General features: G+C 28.9%; 1 protein-coding gene across 1 annotated transcript in view; it reads left to right on the forward strand.

Annotated features, from left to right (window-relative positions):
* The window catches only part of LOC135963741 (patj homolog), a 180,912-nt gene that overhangs the window by 88,271 nt on the left and 72,670 nt on the right, over positions 1-19,971 (forward strand). The window contains exon 2 of the mRNA XM_065515708.1: positions 11,867-11,950. The gene's annotated coding sequence lies outside the window, so the exon portion shown is untranslated. The remainder of the gene's footprint in view (positions 1-11,866; positions 11,951-19,971) is intronic.

Raw genomic sequence — 19,971 nt, forward strand, 5'->3', positions numbered from 1 at the left:
TGAATTATTAGGTATCACCGAAAATCCTATCAAAATGGGAAAATTAAAATTTTTATTTTTCATTCCCCCTAGATCTGCTCTTGAATTTGATTGATTGTAACACATTTTTGATTACATTCTTTTGAATTGCAATTAATTCATTGTTCTAATTCATTTGAATGCATTCTAAATCAATTATATTCAAATGAATTGCAATTCACTTTAACAAATTCATTTGAATTGAAAACGAATTGCAACACCTTTTTACAAATACTTTTGAATTGGAAATGATTTGAAATTCATTATTTTTTGTTGTGAAAAGAATTAATTAAAATTTTGTTTTTTTCTGTGTACAAATGCTTGTGTGTTTTCTTTAAAAAACAAACATAACTGACAATATTTGAATTTAGTTAGGGAACATCCTGACCAAAGAATAAACACATAGAATGGAAGGAGACAGTAATATACATATATGGAAAAATTACTCTCTTTTCACACATACGTATGATACAATAACAAAATAAATGCAATACATTCTCATGAATTAGATTTTTGACAACAGACTTAGGTTTTTGGCTCTCAGTTACCTATCTAGTTGTTGTCTATGTTCCTGACTTTAAACTACTGTAACGAAGCCATTTTCCAAACGATTTTTACAAATCTTTTTCTTTTCAAAATAAAGAATTTTAAAATTAGTTTCTAAATAACATATTTATGATGTTTTGAAGTTGTAACTTTAATAATACCGTTATTTTACGGCGCTACGAACAAAGTCCCCAAACCACAAATGAATTAAAACTCCCAAATTGGGGGCATTATGAATTAAAACCCAAAAGTTCTAAATGAAATAAATCCCCAACCAAAGGAACTAAACCCCCAACCAAAATGAAAAAAACTGTATTCTCATTACTAAAAACTTTCTGCATTGACGGCCTTCGGCAGGTTTTCTCCTCTGGACTGTATCAAAAACCGGCTTCGCCCAGAATGCAACAAAACGTTTCTGAGCGAAGCCGGTTTTTGATACACCCCAGAGGATAAAACCTTTGCGATCGGCCGAAAGCCGGCAATGCAAAAATACTTTTCTAAGCAAAGACAGTTTTTGTTACACCCCAGAGGCTAAACCTTTGTGTCCGGCCCAAGGCCGGCAATGCAAAACAACTTTTCTGAGCGAAGCCAATTTTTGATACACCCCAGAGTAATTTCATTATGAATTAAATCCCCAATTTTAGAAATGAAATAAATGCCCAAAAACTAAGTCTAGGGTTTTTAATTTCCCGACCTTTTTTGATTCCCGGGAATCGGTAAATTTGTTTCTATTCCCGGGTACCCGGGGATTCCCGAAATATATAATGATGCTGTAAATTATGAGTATTATAGCCAAATTTGATATAAAAACTTATTATATAATTATTAAAACATACCAGAGCTTCGAATTAATTAATACAATTTGGTTTTAATTCACTAAAATCTTATGCATTAAACACATTCAAGACAACAGGCTACACGACTACACGAACACAAATTCTGCTGGTTACAGTTGTAGTCGTGTGGCAGCTACTGAATTATTTTAAAGACGACAGCTACAAAGTAAACAGCTGATTTATAATTCAGTGGTGCCACTTTAATAAAAAATAACCATACAAAATTCCAAAGTAATTAAGATTGAAACAATTATTTTGAGTAAAAATATATATATGGTTATAATTAATTATGCACCTGTTATTAACTTATTTCAATATGTTTATCAGAAACTTTTCTTAATTAAGTAAAAAAAAAATATTTTTTTAAGCACTAATTTGATTTACATTTTTTTATTATATTGGCAACACTATTTCTGTTTTGTAGTTGTCAAAAATAGAAATTATCCTAATTCCGCTACATCGGCATGAGTAGTCGTGTGGCGGTGTAGCTGTACTGTCGTTAAAATAATCGTCTTCATATAAACGTGTGCGTTTTATTTTTGACAGATTGAAGTTGGTAGCCTGCTGTCTTGAATGTGTTTAATGCATTAATCCGCAATTAAAAACTGTCAGTCTTTCATTCCATAAATCCATTTTCAATATTTAATTTTTTAGATTCATTAAAAATTCTTTGTTTAAACTGAATTAATTTTGAAATTAATTAATAACAGGATTTATTCAAACTTTGAATGATTAAATTTTTGTTAATTCAAATTGAGTTAACATTTTTGTTTCTTGATTCAGTTTTTTTTTTTGAAGAATTTAGAATGATTCAATATGAAATAAATTCTATAAATAATAAATTCTCTTTTTAAATTTTCATACGAAAAACCCCAAATAAATAATAATAAAAATAATAAGCGGTCTATTATTGCCGAGATATAAGCAAAAAACTGTAAAAAAAACATTTCTAGTTTTTTTGTTAAAAAATAGAGTTCTAACTTGTTTTCTTTGTATTTTCGTCAGTTTTTAATTCCCGGGATTCCCGACTAAAAATCCCGGGAATCGCGTAATGAAAAATTGGCAAAATTCCCGGGAAATTTGGACCGGGTATTCCCGGGATAAAAACCCTAACTAAGTCCATAAATTTCGTTGTTGGTTTTTTCTAAATGAAATTTTGGGGCCTTAATTAATTTTCGGTTTGGGGACTTTGTTCATTGGGGGCTTAGTTCGTAGCGCCTTATTTTACTAAAACGGAGAAAAGATATGAGTATTTCTATTTACTTTAAGGAAATTATGAAATAGCAAATGTATAAGTTTTGGATTGAGGCATAGTAAAATTTCACATTTTTGTTTATAAAAAGTTTAAAAAATCTACAACCAACACATTTTATGATTCCACCATCACATTGTCTGTTGGGTAAAGCAGTACCCAATAAATGCACGTTTTCTCCGATGGCATTTATAAAACTGCAAGAGTAAATTGGTGTAAATGTGTGTGAACATACGGAATGACAATGACGTTGTTATTGTTGTCTTTCAGATAATTTCTACTGCTTCCTTGTAAAAAAAAATACGTATGCCTTTAATACTCGTAAAGTAACTGAAAGTTATAGTGTGTAAACATTTTTATGTTTTTGTTTATTTATTTCGAGATGAAAACGAGCGAAAGAACAGTAGAAAGCTTTTTTATTTCTCTGAGTGTTTTTCTAAATATTTTCTATATAAAATATTGTTTTTGTCGTTGTTTGCTGCATGCACTACGAGTGTACGTGTGTTTGACTTGTTTTCTATTTATGTACATATTTATTTTGTAAATATTTTTTCTCGTCAGTACATCTGTATACTTGACATTATCTTTAGCAAAAAAAATAAAAGAAAAAAAAAGAGGAAGCAAATGTAACAAACGTAGAGATGACAAAAACTTATTGCATGATTTTAAATTAAAGTATACTTTTAGGCAAGTTTTTCATTTTGTTCTTTATTTGTACATATGGACATATTTTTGTTGTTTTGTGTTTATTTTTAAAAGTGTCGTAGATAAAGTACAAGAATCTTTTTCTTATGTCAAAGCAAAGAAAATTTGTTTTTAGAATTTTATTTATGAAAAGAAAAAAAAAATGGAATTTTTCTTAAAGCACAATTGTAAATTGTAATAGAAAAGAAAAATAACCAAAGTGAAATGAGGTTTTCGTTGAGGTTCTTTCTCTTAACTTGTCAATTTTATAAAAACAATTTATTACATTGAAAATAAATTGAATAGAATTTTTTTTCGTTTAAGCAAATATTATTTTTAATTTATTTTAACACAATATTTTCTTTGCAGTTTAACCGTACAGTAATATTTTTTTATTTTAATATAAAACAAACATTTATAATAAATATTCAATTTTCTTTTCATATCTCTCTACATACATACATACATACCTATGTACTAGGGTATTCAATTAATCGGGTTTCTGGTTTAATCGGTTAATCGAGCAAATAATTAATCGAGGTTTAGATTTAATCGGTTAATAATCGGTTAATTTAAAATTATTCGATTAACCGAATAATTTCAATTTTCATTTTAAATTGAAAATACAACAACGAATTTTGTGTACAAAAACATAAAAAACAGCTAATAAGGTATTTGAGATCATTTCTGTAAACATATCGCCTATTTGCTGCAACAACGTCATAACTCAAAATTCGTGTTTTATGAACTGAGTAATATAAAATATGCGCTGTTCTATAATCTTTTATATAGTTTCATTAGTTTTCAAAAAAATCAATTATTTTTTGTGTGAGAGTGTTTTTTTGTTGTCACGTCAAGATTAAAATTCATGTTTTCTCGTATATTTGATAAATAAAAATTTGGGTTAAATACAGATTAACATCTATTATTTATATTTCTGAAATCGCATGAGTTGTTTAAGAAATAGTAAAATGTCATAAAATATTCAAAGACATTTTTCTCGAAACAACTTTTTTTTATATTATGACGTTGTTGCAGCAAATGAGCGATGTGTGAGTTTTTTAGGGTTTTAGTGAGATCTTCTGAAATAATTTTTTTATAAAAAGATTATAATTTAAACGATTTTTTTCTTTAAATTTAATAAAACTTTTCTTGGAAAAAAACTATATCGCAGATTGTATATGTTGGAGAAATAAAAAGCATGATAAAGAATATTCCTTTTTGGATTGTTCTAGATTTTGATTAATTTAATAGTTTCGTTTAGTTATGATTAAAGACTCAATTCAAAAAAAAGTTTCGTTTATACATGTAAATACAAACAAAGTTTCAAATACATGTAAATTAAATATGTCAGTTGTTATACATACATACTCACTAATCATGTTTATTGGATGTTCAAAAATATTAATTTTAATTTGAAATTTGTATTTGAATTGAAATGGAAAAATAAATACAAAAATTTGTTTAAAGTGCAAAAAAAAGGAATTTCGGTTAATCGGTTAATCGACACAAATTAATCGGTTTATTTGTTATTTGAAAATCGTAAATTTTAAATTATTCGAACAGTTAACCGTCCAAAATTAATCGGTTAACCGATTAACGGTTAATCGATTGAATAGCCTACTATGTACCATATGTATGTAAATAGTTCTATTGGTTTTTGAGATTAGGAAAGAACTTTGAATTTTATGTACGAGTATATATGTACCATTTTGGGCAGTCTCACCTCCCAGTTTGGTGAATTATGATAAAAAAATCATCCTGAAAAATTTTTAGGTAACTCTGAAGTCTATAAAATACTAAAATTGGTTACAAAATGTTAAAGTTATTAAAAATTCCCCAGGCCACTAGAACAAGAATTGAAGGAACAAAACTAACATATGGACAATTCCACGAGAATCGCTACCACTACTGAAAAAACAAAAACCCTTGAACATTTTTTTCAAGATGTGTTGAATAGAAGAAAATAATAAAATGTTACTATGTGAAAGTATTTAGATCATATTACAACATTTTCAAGATAAAAATAATACCTTAAACTGATTATATTTAAATTTTTAATGTTTTAGGTGTGTTTTAGGCTTAAATTGCGGCGAAAACTAGGCTCCCAATTAGCTTGTAGTATGAAATGAATTTGACTCTGATTGTTTTTTTGCTATTGTCAAATTGTTTATTGAAACTGAATGTATATTTTCTATTCACTTTTTTAGTTTTTGTAAACATATGTATATTTACAGAATATATATTGTTTTATTACAACAAAAATCTCTCACGTACGGTATGTCACGTACGATATTAAATTTTATTTATTTTAGAATCATCCATACATTGTTTTTATTTAAATATGACAAATTGTAAATGAAAAATATTTCGTTTTGTGTAAGAAATTAAAAGAAAACATAGAGCCTCTCACAATTCGAATATTTTCGCATATTTCTACATGTACCTCAAAATGAGTTCCGTTTTATGTCACGTACGATATACCCTTATTTCGTTCAATATTTTGGACAACAATCTATCTAAAGAACTTTTTATTATTTTAAAATATAGTACCCTATGAATGGAACATAAAGACCAAATTATTTTTCAGATACTCTTATTTTTGCAAAATCTATTCCACTCTATAGGCGTACAAATGTCACGTACGATGATATGGAATTGCCCATATTCCAAGAAATATTAAAATAAAAGCTAATTTTTACTTAACATATATCCATATTTACTTGTATATGACTTTTTGTCTAAGTAGGATACCGTTAATCTATTCGCAGGTATGACCAAAAAAAATTATTTTTTTTAACGGCAGTTTCAAAACTCTATTTTCAAATTTTTAAAAATTTTTTTAAACAAATATCAGAATTTTTTGTTCATCTCATTTGGGATTTATTGAGAATATAATAGGGAATATAAATATGAAAAAAGTATGACAATACCTCCTATAGTTTTTCCGTAACTGCGATTTAAATTTGGCGATTTTCGAGAAAAACTACCCAGTATGCAACATTTCGAGTCAGTTCTTTTTATCGAACTTATTTCGAATTAAAATCGAAAATATGAATCTATTATGATACTCTATCCAATCTACATTTTTTAGAATATCGTATTTTAATATTTTATAGAAATGGCGAATAATGTTCGATTTTTTTTTTAATGTCAAATTTTATTTTTGCACAAATTGGCAAATTCATATACATACATATTATTCTTTTGTCAATTTGTGAGAAAATAAAATTTTATTTCTTATCCTATCAATAACATATTCATAAAAATATAGTTTAACACGAAAAATGGATCAAAGACGTCTTAAAAGACGTGTTTTTGACAATTCGAATCTCATAATCACCAACATCAGAAATATGTGCAGAGTTTATTGCATTTGAAAATGAAAACACATCTAACGCAACATTATTGGATAACAATAAAGGTATTGAATATGCATTATTTCAAGAAGAAATTGCTCGATGGTATAAAGTATACGAAATTGTTCATATATTTAATCGAAATCGAATCAATTTAGAATATTTTTAATACCGAAAAAGGTATAGTATATCGATAAAAATTAGAATCAGAATAATAAATAATTTTCGACTCTTTATCGCTCTGCACTCTACTTAGGAAAACACGCACATTCTCGACATTATATCGAAGTCGATATCGATAAAATTTTACGAAACAAAGATTCATTTTCGACATAACTTCGAATCATTTTGCATACTGGGTAATTATTTGGCTATATTTAAGCGAATGAGCTTAATTTCCTTACTGTTAATATATACCTATTCAGAATATTATAGTCTGAAAGTTTTACTAAAATCGCAAAACGCCACTCTTTAAACCGTGAAGGTCAAAGGTAAAATTTTTCAATATTTGGAATTTCTCATGGAAAGATACCGAAATGTTATATATTTTTGTGCTGATTTTGATGAAACTTAAGCAAAATATAACTTGAAGTCTAGTATTTATAATAGCAGCAAAAAATTAAAATTAACCTGTAATAGCACTTGGGGTTAAAATGACACTCAACTTTTAAAATCACGAAAATACAGTAAATATGAATGGTGCTTGTTTTAATGTTTTGTTTTTTGTTTATAATTAAATAAACTGAATCATTGAAGTTATTCTTTAAATTTAATAAATCAAAAGTACACTAAAGGTTAAAATCAATTTTATTCTTAAAAAATTCTAAATAAAATATTAGTTACGTTATTAAGGCATAAATCATAGACAACAACTATATAGGAAACTGAGAGCCAAAAACCTAAGTCTGTTGTCAAAAACCTAATTCATGAGAATGTATTGCATGTATTTTGTTTTTGTATCACCCGTATGTGTGAAAAGGGTGTACTTTTTTACTCTCTCCTTCCGTTCTATGCGTATAAATCAAGTATAAACACAATATTTTGTCGTTAAAAAACTGTGGGGTCAAAATTGTGAAAATTTTTTAAACTTACATACTGTCTAATACACAATACAATATTTTTAACTATGTTTCCTTTAAAAATCAAATTTGGATCAGCACCATTGACTTTGACAAGGTTTTTATGGTTTTTAGAAGTTTGGGGTCATTTTAATCCCAAGTGCTATTAGGGGTTAATTTTAAATTTTCTGCTGCTAGACTTTGTGTTATATTTTTCTTAAGTTTCATCAAAATCGCCCCAAAAATATATATCATTTCGCTATCATTCCATGAGAAATTCCAAATCTTGATAAATTTGACCTTTGGCTTTCACGATTTAAAGGTTAACGTTTTCCGATTTTAGTAAAACTTTCGGACTATATTTAAAATTATCTGGACTATAATATTTTGAATATGTTTTACTAAAAATTCATAACAGTAAGGAAATTGGTCTCATTCGCCAAAATATGCCCAAAAAAATGGTTTTTCCCGAAAATCGCCAAATTTAAATCGCAGTTACGGAAAAACTATAGGAGGTATTGTTATAATTTGTTCATATTTTTATTCCATATTATATTCTCAATAAATCCCAATGTGATGATAAAAAAATTCTGATATTTGTTTAACAAAATTTTTAAAAATTTGAAAATGGAGTTCTGAAACTGCCGTTAGTTCTAGTACTCCATTAAATTTAAACTTCCACACGTAATATGAAAATTTAAAATTCCTTCCCTTAGTTCAGCTATTATTTTTTGAAGAACTATTTTATTTATTTGCATTTCATCTATATTATTTACTGGGTTATAAATTGTTTAATTCCTTAACAAGTACTAAACTTTGTAATCCTACAGAATACATGTATGACATGCATATACACATGCAAATACACATGCATTATTACACACACACATACACCAAACATGGACTTACAGTATGCCAGTTATTTCGAGTTACATTTTCAACTAATCGACTGCAATTGTTTTATATTTTTCTCCTCTATTTCTCATATGTCACACTGTAGTGTGCAATTTGTTTGTAATCATTTTTTACTCGTCTACTCATAATGACAATTCAAGGCTGTTTTTGCCAATGCAAGTGGGTGAGATGGCTGATACACACGCAGAGCAACAGAGATGTTTGAGATTTATTGTCTCCATTTTTGTGTGAAGAGTGAAATCTTGATTGATGCTTTCAGAAATACACACACACACGAACGCATAAATACCAACACACACGTATAAATACATGTGGTCGTTGTTGTTGTGTTAGGCTCAAATAAACTGTTACACAATAAAACAAGACAATTTCTCTTACACACCCAAACCAATGTTCATACCCAGCAGTTCTAGGAGACAGTACCCAACTAGTGATTTTACCCATCATTTCGGGTGGGAGCTAGTTACTTCATTAGCCACGTGACTAGTCATTTTAATACGGGCATGTCCTAGGCAGGGGGTCAATTGTCTATTTTTGATTACAATGGCACTGTCTAATAGCTGGTTCAAAATAGGCAACGCATTGGATTCACATACTGGTTACATAGCTTCAATTACCTTACTAGCTTTGTAACTGATTACTAGATCAGCTACTTGACTAGTTATTTTAACACGTGCATGTCCTAAGCAGGGGGTGAATTTACCCTTTTGATTACAATGTGATTATCTGATAGCTGATCGAAAGTAATCAACGCTTCTGGTGGGTAAAATAAAGTGCAGTACAAAAAAAGTTTGAAGTGACTTCACCATAGGTTACTAAGAAACACTAAAGTGACTATTAATTTCATCCTATGTTACATGGGATATCAGTATATTTAAGCAAACATAAAAATAAACTGTATGAGAATTATATCAACACAATTTGTATAAAACCAGTTTGTACGTTTAAAGTGACTACACTCTAGATTACTTAGAGACACTTAAGTGACAATTGTCTTCACGCTAGATTACTTTGGATGCATAAAGTAACCAATTGTCTTCTCTCTGCACTACAAAGTGCACATACGTGTCAAATGACCAAAATATATGAATTGGAGTCAGCCAAGTGATAACACATTTGTGACAATTACTGTCTTTAAGGTATACATTGACTACTTGCTTAACTGATGGGTACATTGACAGTGAATTTACTCTTAGTAAGTCGATATTCATACTAGAGCAACTTGCTACAATTTAGAGTTTAATTGTAGAGACCGGAGAGCAATAAATAGGGTTAAATACTCGTAAACCATCAAAAGATTTCAAAATCATAAAGTTTAAGGAACGTAAACTTACTCATTATAAATAGGTTTTTACTTAAACTTTTCTCTTCCCTTGCACACTGTGTGAGAATATTTGCTATCATATTTATATTTTTTCTATTCCACCATTGATAAAACATTTAAGTGTGTCAGTCAGTATTTGTTGTGTGTCGCTGTTGTTTTGGGGTTTTTGTTTTTAGACAACAATATTCTTTGTTTTAAAGTGTAGATGAGGAAAGCAAAAAGTCTGTATGAATCTTGATTGTGTATTTTGTGCGAGTAAGTTTGTTTTGTATGAATTTTCATGTTATAAATAATGACTACTACGAGCATGAGTACTCGTTTTCATTCAAGCGAATTTCATTGGTTTTTTTTTTCTTGGTTTGTTTGTATTAGTGTGTGTATAGAATTTGTTGTTGTATCTTGAAATTTCCAAGTACTCTTATCAAGTCTTTAGCAGAAGGATAATAATAACAATAATGTAAATAAAAACAACAAAGGCATACAGTGGGGTTAATTGATAGTTAATGGTTAATAAATAAGTCTGACCTAGTTCTGTTCTAGTTCTGTTCTAGTTCTGTTCTAGTTCTGTTCTAGTTCTGTTCTAGTTCTGTTCTAGTTCTGTTCTAGTTCTGTTCTAGTTCTGTTCTAGTTCTGTTCTGTTCTAGTTCTGTTCTAGTTCTGTTCTAGTTCTGTTCTAGTTCTGTTCTAGTTCTGTTCTAGTTCTGTTCTAGTTCTGTTCTAGTTCTGTTCTAGTTCTGTTCTAGTTCTGTTCTAGTTCTGTTCTAGTTCTGTTCTAGTTCTGTTCTAGTTCTGTTCTAGTTCTGTTCTAGTTCTGTTCTAGTTCTGTTCTAGTTCTGTTCTAGTTCTGTTCTAGTTCTGTTCTAGTTCTGTTCTAGTTCTGTTCTAGTTCTGTTCTAGTTCTGTTCTAGTTCTGTTCTAGTTCTGTTCTAGTTCTGTTCTAGTTCTGTTCTAGTTCTGTTCTAGTTCTGTTCTAGTTCTGTTCTAGTTCTGTTCTAGTTCTGTTCTAGTTCTGTTCTAGTTCTGTTCTAGTTCTGTTCTAGTTCTGTTCTAGTTCTGTTCTAGTTCTGTTCTAGTTCTGTTCTAGTTCTGTTCTAGTTCTGTTCTAGTTCTGTTCTAGTTCTGTTCTTGTTGAGTTATAGCTCAGTTTTAATCATTTTCTTCTTAATAAGTTTTCCAAAATGACTACCACTGTGCGACAATAGTGTCAATATTCAAACAGTTTGTTGGTTTTGGGTCTTGTTTGTGTAGTGAATGCTTTGTTATTGTATTTGCCATATTTAAACATCAATTCTTACATTATTGACTGGTCTGCAAACAATTACATTAATGGACTTTTGTGTGATTACAGTGATTATTTTGTTGTGTGTTTCTTTGAATTTTAGTTAGCAGTTTGTCTATATAGACTTAAGCTATATTATCTGCTTTACTTGTTGGGTTCATTTGCTTTTAAACGGCTTAAATTTCAAGTTAATTGAATATTCCACTAATGTCCTGTGTATCACTGTCTGGTATTATGTATTTTGTGCCAAATATTTGCGTTGCTGCAATATTTATAATTACTATGATTATTTTTTAATGTTATTTTGGGGCGAAAGAAAACAAATTCCAATAGATTAGTTTTGTTTTATCTTATGTTTTTCATCATGTGTGTTTAGTTATTAGGGTGAGTCGAAAATAAATTGTAGGGTGTGAATGTCTGAATTGTGGCTCAGTTACTTATGTAAGAACATAAGTTTATTTAGATTTTATCTGACTGTATTTATGGTATTTGTTATACATATTTAATTTAGCTCATTTTAATATAGTATATTATGTTTTATTTTTGTATTGTATGTTTTTTATTTCATTTTAATTGTTTATATTTTTATTTTCAGATAATTTTACTACAGAATTTTTAATTGAAAATATTATAGTAATACGTTAATGGCTGGGATTTAACTTAATAAAATTATAAAACCGTAAGTTTAATTTTTATATAAATTGTCTAATAATTTCGTCGTATACTTAATATTTATTAATTAAATAATAATCATACGCTGTGTAGTTTGTTGTCATATGGAACATTATTATACAGTAGGTTGGTCGATAGAAAATACAGATGCCAATAAAAATGTATCTTCTTAACATTTGTAAAATACTCGCGCTGATATTAAAGGAAATTTAAAATTACAAACACGTAAATTATTCACAAATGAAAACAAGCCGAAATTTAATATTACAAAATTGGCAACGAAATGTTTTATTAAGAAATAATTTTAACAAGTTTGTGACCTAAAACAAAATTGTCTGGTTATTTCATTTCAAATAGCTCCTTACTATAATCCTTAATAACTACAACCAATGAAATTTGGATTTTTAGTCTTCATTCTATCATTTATAAGAATCGACAGAATAATTTGTTATCAATGTCACAAAATGTTTATATTTAAACATCTTTGGTTTAAAAAAATACGAAAACTATTTTTAATTGAATTTTTTCAATATTGCTATTGTGATCCAGTACTCGAATCTTTAAATAATAAGGATTGTTTCTGACAATAGATATTTACATTTAAAATAGATAATTTATAATATTGCCCTTATTTTGCTAACATTCAAATTATACACAAATCTACATACATGTGCACTATTAGTGTTTGCTTTGTAAAAAAGGATAGAAAACAATAAAATAGGCACAACAAAGATTATTTGTTCTATGTTGTATACTTTTTTTAACAAAGAAAAAAAAACTCTTTATAAAATCCAATAGCTGTCTAATGGATTCTATTTTTGTAACTTCTACTGCCGCCTTCTACTGCCTCCAGTCATTTTTGCACATCTTCTGCAATGAAATAAAGAAACTATTTTTCTGTTCTTTTTATATGCCAAAAATTGTAGTTTTAAGATTTAAATTCAAAAAAGTAAAGATGAAAAATATAGACATTTTTTAGAAAAAGAGGTTGAGGATTTCCAAGAGGTATTTAAAAGTTTTTTTCTACTAAACTAATTTTGTTGGTTTTCAATAAAAAAAAATACTTAAAATAATTGTAAATATGCTAAGTGAATTTCTTTAATTTCGGTTATATATTTTGGATGTGAGTGAAATACAGACGGTGAAAAATAGACTTATTTTTCATAAAGACCTTGAATGCCATAGATGATAACTTGATAGGTAACTGAGAGACAAAAATCTAATTCCTGTGAATGTACTGCCAAGTATTTTTTTATTGTATCTCACAATGTTTGAAAAAAGAAACTTTTCTTTCTTTCCATCCCAGCTGTTTTAGGACACTAGTGATGTGGTAACTAGTTACATAACTAGCTACGTGACTAGTTATTTTAACAAGAACATGCAGGAGGTCAATATAAAGTAAGGTCTTGACTTCTCTCTACACTACAAAGAGCGCATACGTGTCAAGTGACCAAAAAAATAAATAAGTAAATTGGAGTCAGCCAACTGGTCAGACATTAATAACAATTACTGTCTATGACTACGTTTATACGTAGCCTATTCTCAAATAAAAATAATTTGCAATTAACTAACGCTCTGTTTATATGTCACTTTGGTTACGGAAAATTTTTTATTTTTTTAAATGCAAAAATGAAAGAGTTAAAAATTCTTGATTGTCTTGCAATCCAATTAATGCAATGAAATATCTAAAAAAAAACGAAAGAAAAACTAAAACCATTAAAAAATATGGCAATGTTTAAAATCTTATTTAAACACTTAATCAGGAATTGTTTTCGTGAGTTAGCTATTTGCAAATAAAAAATTAATTCACTGTTTATACGGCAAGTTTTTCTAATTACAATATTTTTAAGTGCGTATAAACGTAGCAATTCCATATCATCGTACATGACATTTGTACGCCCATTGGGTGGAATAGATTTTGCAAAAATAAGAGTATCTGAAAAATAATATGGTCTTTATGTTCCATTCAGAGGGTACTATATTTTAAAATAATAAAAGGTTCTTTCGAAATATTGTTGTCCAAAATATTGAGCGAAATAAGGGTATATCGTACGTGACATAAAACGGAACTTATTTTGAAGATCATGTAGAAATATGAGAAAATATTCGAATCGTAAGAGGCGCTATATCTTCTTTTAATTTCTTACACTAAACGAACTATTTTTCCTTTACAATCCGTCATATTTAAATAAAAACAATGTATGGATGATTTTACAATAAATACAATTTAATATCGCACGTGACATACCGTACGTGACAGATTTTTTTCTTATAATAAAATAATATATATTCTGTAAATATATGTATGTATACAAAAACTAAACAAATTAATAGAAAATATACATTCGGTTTCAATAAACAATTTGACAATAGCAAAAAAACAATCAGAGTCAAATTCATTTCATACTACAAGCTAATTGGGAGCCTAGTTTTCGCCGCAATTTTAGCCTAGAACATTAAAAAATAAATATAATCAGTTTAACCTATTATTTTTGTCTTTAAAATGTTGTATTATGATCTAAATATTTTCACATAGTAACATTTTATTATTTTCTTCTATTCAAATCATCTTGAAAAAAAGTTTCAAGGGTTTTTGTGTTTTCAGTCGTGGTAGCGATTCTCATGGAATTGCCCATATGTAAATCATTGTTGAAGTTTTACATACAACACAACTATTAAAACAAAACGCTTCTATTCTTCTCCACATCATAATAAAAATATCCATCATACAATACAGTTTGTTTAACAGAATAACCTCAACAAATCTATTTATTTGCATTTTTTGCACTCTAATTTATTATTTGTATTACAAATTATAAACTTGCGACCCAACCTCCTAAAAATCTGCAACACAAATTGTATTAAACACAACCATAAACAATTATATGCTAAATCAGACAAAATCACATACAAATACAGTGCCGAACTTAAGTATTGGCACAGGATGATCATTGTTCTATAAGGTCGATTTAAAGGCCATATTGTTGACATTTTTAATAAAAATATATATTTATCAGATAGATTGATGAATTTCCTACAAAATACCACCAACTTCATTTCAACAATTTTGCAATATTATTTAAAAATAATAAAAAGACGAAAAATTCCACAATTCCGTAGAACAAAACTATTGGCACACTTAACCAGATTCTTCAAATTTGATCGATCTATCCACTTTTTTTCTTTGAAAATGCGATTTTATCTTCTTTTATTTAACTGTTAATGTCAATTTGTAAAAAATGAGCACAATAATTATCAATTTTGCTGAAAATGGCTATCAAATAAAATGAAACAACAGAATCTGAGCGCAAAATCATACTTCACTTGCACAATCAAGGAAAATCATATGCTGAGATTGTAGAGATTATGGAAAGAAGCCGTTTTACAATTTGGAGTATCGTGCAACGTTTTAAGGCAACATCAACACTTGAAAGTGCTAAACATACAGGTCGTCCTAGATTCTTAAGTGAGCGTAAATACAGCCATATATTCAAAAAGGTCAAGTTATGTCCAAAAATATCTTCAACACAGGTTGCTGTAGAGATTAAGGAAGAGTTTGGGAAAGAAGTTCACGCAGCAATAGCCAGAAGAGTGCTCCAGAAGACAAACTATAGTTGTCGTATTGCTAGGCGGAAACCATTTATTTCATCTGTGAACCAAAAGAAGCGTTTAGAATATGCCGTTTAGGAATTTACGTAAGCCACATGATTTTTAGCACCAAGTGCTATTCTCTGATGCAAACAAATTTAATATTTTTCGCTCTGATGGCCGTCAAACGGTATAGAAAAAAAACCAATAAAGAGCTGGAAAAACAAAATATTGCTTCAATAGTAAAACATGGTGCTGGAGAGGTAATTGTGTGTCCGCTTCAGGGGTTGTAGAGCTGGTGTTCATTGACGAAATAATGGACAAAGTGAAATATACGGATACACCTCAAGAAAAGTACAGAAAAGTTAAATTTACCATTTTCTTTCACTTTTCAACATGACAATGATCCCAAACATTCGGCCTATACTGGACGTATGTTGCTTTCATACAATATTTCGCATGTCCTACCACACCCTCAACAATCTCCGGATCTCAACCCAATAGAGCATCTGTGGGAAGAGCTAGATAAGCGAGTGAAAAAGGCATTAGTTGAATAATGGCAAAGTATTGGGTTAGATATCACAAACAAGTTGGTAGATTCATGCCTAAGCTACTCGAGGCAGTTATAAAGCAAAAATCACTTGCAACTATATATTAAATTTTGCAATATTGCTTCCTAAATGAAATGTTTTTTTAGCTTTTAATGAAGTGTGCCAATAATTTTGTTCATTGAAATTAAGTATTTTTATGTAGTTTTGTTATTAATAAATAGTGGTATTAAATTGTTGAAATGAAGTTGTTTATATTTTGCAGGAAATTCATTAGTCTATCTGGTAAATATATTTTTTTATTAAAAATCTCTACAATACGGCCTTTAAATAGTCCTTAAAGTAAAATGAGCATCCTGTGCCAATACTTAAGTTCGGCACTGTACATATAACAGCAACAAATTATTTTATAAATTTTGAAAATTTGTTCAAATATAAACAAAAAACTCAAACAACAACTAAATATGCATAATAGGGCTATAACCAAATTTTGGACCTACCACCACGCGTTGGCAAAAGTTGTGTTATTTACGATAACATTTTTTTTCCCGTCATTTTGGAATATAAACGATTTTTTAAAGTCAACATTTTTTCAAATTCCAAATATAGATTCGAGCAAGCTTTATATATTTAAACTATGTGCGTTTTTTGGATAAAAACAAAATAAAAAAAATTATCTCCAAACTTTACCGCGTTTTGTGGTTGAACTTATTTGAAAACCGCGAAAATGTAATAACATTTTTTCAAATAACTTTCAATCGTCTATTTGACTATGATTGGGCATTTTTGATATTTGAAAAAAAAATTTTAAAAAGTTATGCCCTAATGTACAATGTAAAATAGATAAATATAAAACACTGCCAGAGAACTCAATGCTAAAAAAAAAAACTATTGTATTCTAGAGTGAAATAAACTTTGTTGTTGGATAATTGAATTGTGGTGTGTGTTTTAAACAAATCAAATTTGTTTTTATACCGACTTTTGGTACCAGCTTTTAAAGCTAAATTTTACAATTTGTTGAGAAGAAACGAAAAATGCCGAAACGAAAATTGTCAATAATATTTGGCCATACTATATTGAAAATTCTCCAGAATTTCGAAATTTGCCTTATTTTGGTTTTTGTATAGGATTAAAGTTCATATTTTTAATAGATGCTTTTAGAACTGTTAGTCAGATTTTATCATGTTTGATCTCATATTAAAGCTAAATGATTCAGGATATAGCTTAAAAAGTCCTTAAGTTCTTAATTAAAGGATATCTCCCAAAAAGCCATCTTCTATTTTTCAAAAACTAGCGGATACCCAGCATGTGCTACTACGCTAAAAATTCTTTATTAATCGAGGGGGTTTATTCTAATAAACATATTTCTATCATATTAATGTACACAAAATATAATTTTGTAAAAAAAAAGATAGAAAGATTCCATTTAAATTTAATTTCTGGGATAATGGATACAAAAAAGTACCAAAAAGAGCAATCATCTGACCCCTTATTTCAAAAAAGTGCCAAAATCCATTTGAATTTTTTTTTAGAAGGACAACAATTCCATTTAAATTAACTTTCTTGGATATGAGATACAAAAAAGTACTAAAACTTGGGTTTCGCCCGTTTTATCCCCTTAAAATTACAAAAAAATCAAAAAGTACCACAAACCTGTCCACTTATTATACCCTTCACCTTCGTGAGAAGGGTATATATAAGTTTGTCATTCCGTTTGTAATTTCTACATTTTTCATTTCTGACCCTATAAAGTATATATATTCTGGATCCTTATAGATAGCGGAGTCGATTAAGCCATGTCTGTCTGTTGAAATCAATTTTCTGAAGACCCCAGATATCTTCGGGATCCAAATCTTCAATAATTCTGTCAGACATGCTTTCGAGAAGTTTGCTATTTAAAATCAGCAAAATCGGTCCTTAAATAACGGAGATATGAGCAAAAAACCGGGACAACCTAGATTTTTGACCTATTTTTGATCTATATATGGATTACTAAGTCATTAATATAGACAATATGGATATCTAATGATAGATATTTCAAAGTCCATTGCAACGATGTAGATAAGGCTATAGTAAGTTTGACCTACAATAGGTCAAAATCGGGAAAAATATTTTTTAAACCGATTTTTTTTGTCATATTTTTTTAAAAAAAAAAAAAAAAAATTTTTTTTGTTTACCTAAAAATATTTAAAAAAAATTATTTTAAAGTATAATTTGGTGAAGGGTATATAAGATTCGGCACAGCCGAATATAGATCTCTTACTTGTTTTTTGCATAAATTTAGATTAAGTTCCACTTTTAGTGCTATCTTTATTAGTTTTGGAGGTGCCGATTTTACACATTTTTACCCCCTTGATATTCGAATTTCCAAAAATCCCTTCTTAGTGAATTTACACATCGTGTGAGGTACCTACATACAACATTTCAAGTCATATGCCACTGCTACACGTTCATTATATATTGACCGCGATCCAGTATCGCGATATTTATTGAACGTGTATCATGCAGTATTGATGGATCGCGATTCAAATCGCAGAATAACCTAATTTTGCGTGATCCATTACAATGGATCTGGTGATCCAAATATCACATATATATTGAATGTAGCAGTGCCCATACAAATTTTTAAAAGTTCCAATTTGGGAAAAATTATTATCATAGGGGTATATACGTATAAGAACGATATCCCGATATTTTTTTTTATTTTTTTTCATAAAAATAGGATATTGCATGGGCCTACCATGATTTTGGTGCCGTCAAAACTAAATCTGATTTTAAGTATATTCGATAACCTGATTCATTTTTCAAAGCTACGTGTAGTTTTCGAGATATTGCAGGGGTCAAAAATGAAAATAAACATTTTACAGGATAGAATATCCTATTATAGATTGTCTGTGTTGTTGTTAGGTTGTTAGTCCACTCCAGTGTGATACTCCAACCGTAATCTAACATTATATGTATTTATATATCTTTTAAATCTTGATGGAAACATTCTCCTTGTTTTTCGCTATACAATCCATGATTTTCCGGAAACTTGTTTAAATTGCTTTTATGCTCATATTAATTAAAATTCCTCGTAATTTGCAGTCTTAAGTCTTTCATGTGTAATGATCGCAAAATGATATGAAGTCCAGATTGTTTAAAACAGCGTTTAATTGTATCTGCATCGAAATCAATTCCGTAACATTTTTTGATATGTTTTTTTAACTTCACGCTACTTTATTTGAATTTCTGTCAAACTTAAATTGATGTACTGTTCGTGGCTAACTTTCCACTTTTGCAGTGGACAGTTTCGCATCTGCCCACCCCAGATAAAAATTTGGAAAGTCGCAGAAAGATTTTTTTGGATTTGTAGATTGTTCCGTTAAGAGATTCCTGTGCCCTAGAATATTAATTATGGGGTTTTTGGAACCCAAAAAGTTAAAAAATATTCCAATGCCAATCGTACAACGGAGCACATATAATGTTTGGTTTTTATAAGCTAAAATAATGGAGTAAAATCAGCGCAAACATTCTTATCATAGAGGCATTAATATTAGTTCTGCTAGTTGCGAAAGAAGTTTCTTATCTATGCGTAGAATAAAACAATGGTTACGCAGTGCAATGCTTCAGGAACGATTTTCAAATTTAGCAGTTTTTTTCAATTCAATTCTTTATTTATAAAATTATTTGTACAAAGGCATATATATACGCCTTTGTACAAATAGTTTTATAAATAAAGAATTGAATTGAAAAAAACTGCTTAATTTGAAAATCGTTCCTGATTAGAGTTAAATTAAAAAAATTTGATTTGCGGGTATCATCATTTTTCTGAAGGTTTTTGCGTAAATAAAAATAAAAAAATGTTCACTCCTTGTGGTGGTTCGACACATCTAAAGACGCGGATTTTGAG

The sequence above is a fragment of the Calliphora vicina genome, chromosome 1 (genome assembly GCF_958450345.1).
Source record: "Calliphora vicina chromosome 1, idCalVici1.1, whole genome shotgun sequence".
Lineage (NCBI taxonomy): Eukaryota > Metazoa > Arthropoda > Insecta > Diptera > Calliphoridae > Calliphora > Calliphora vicina.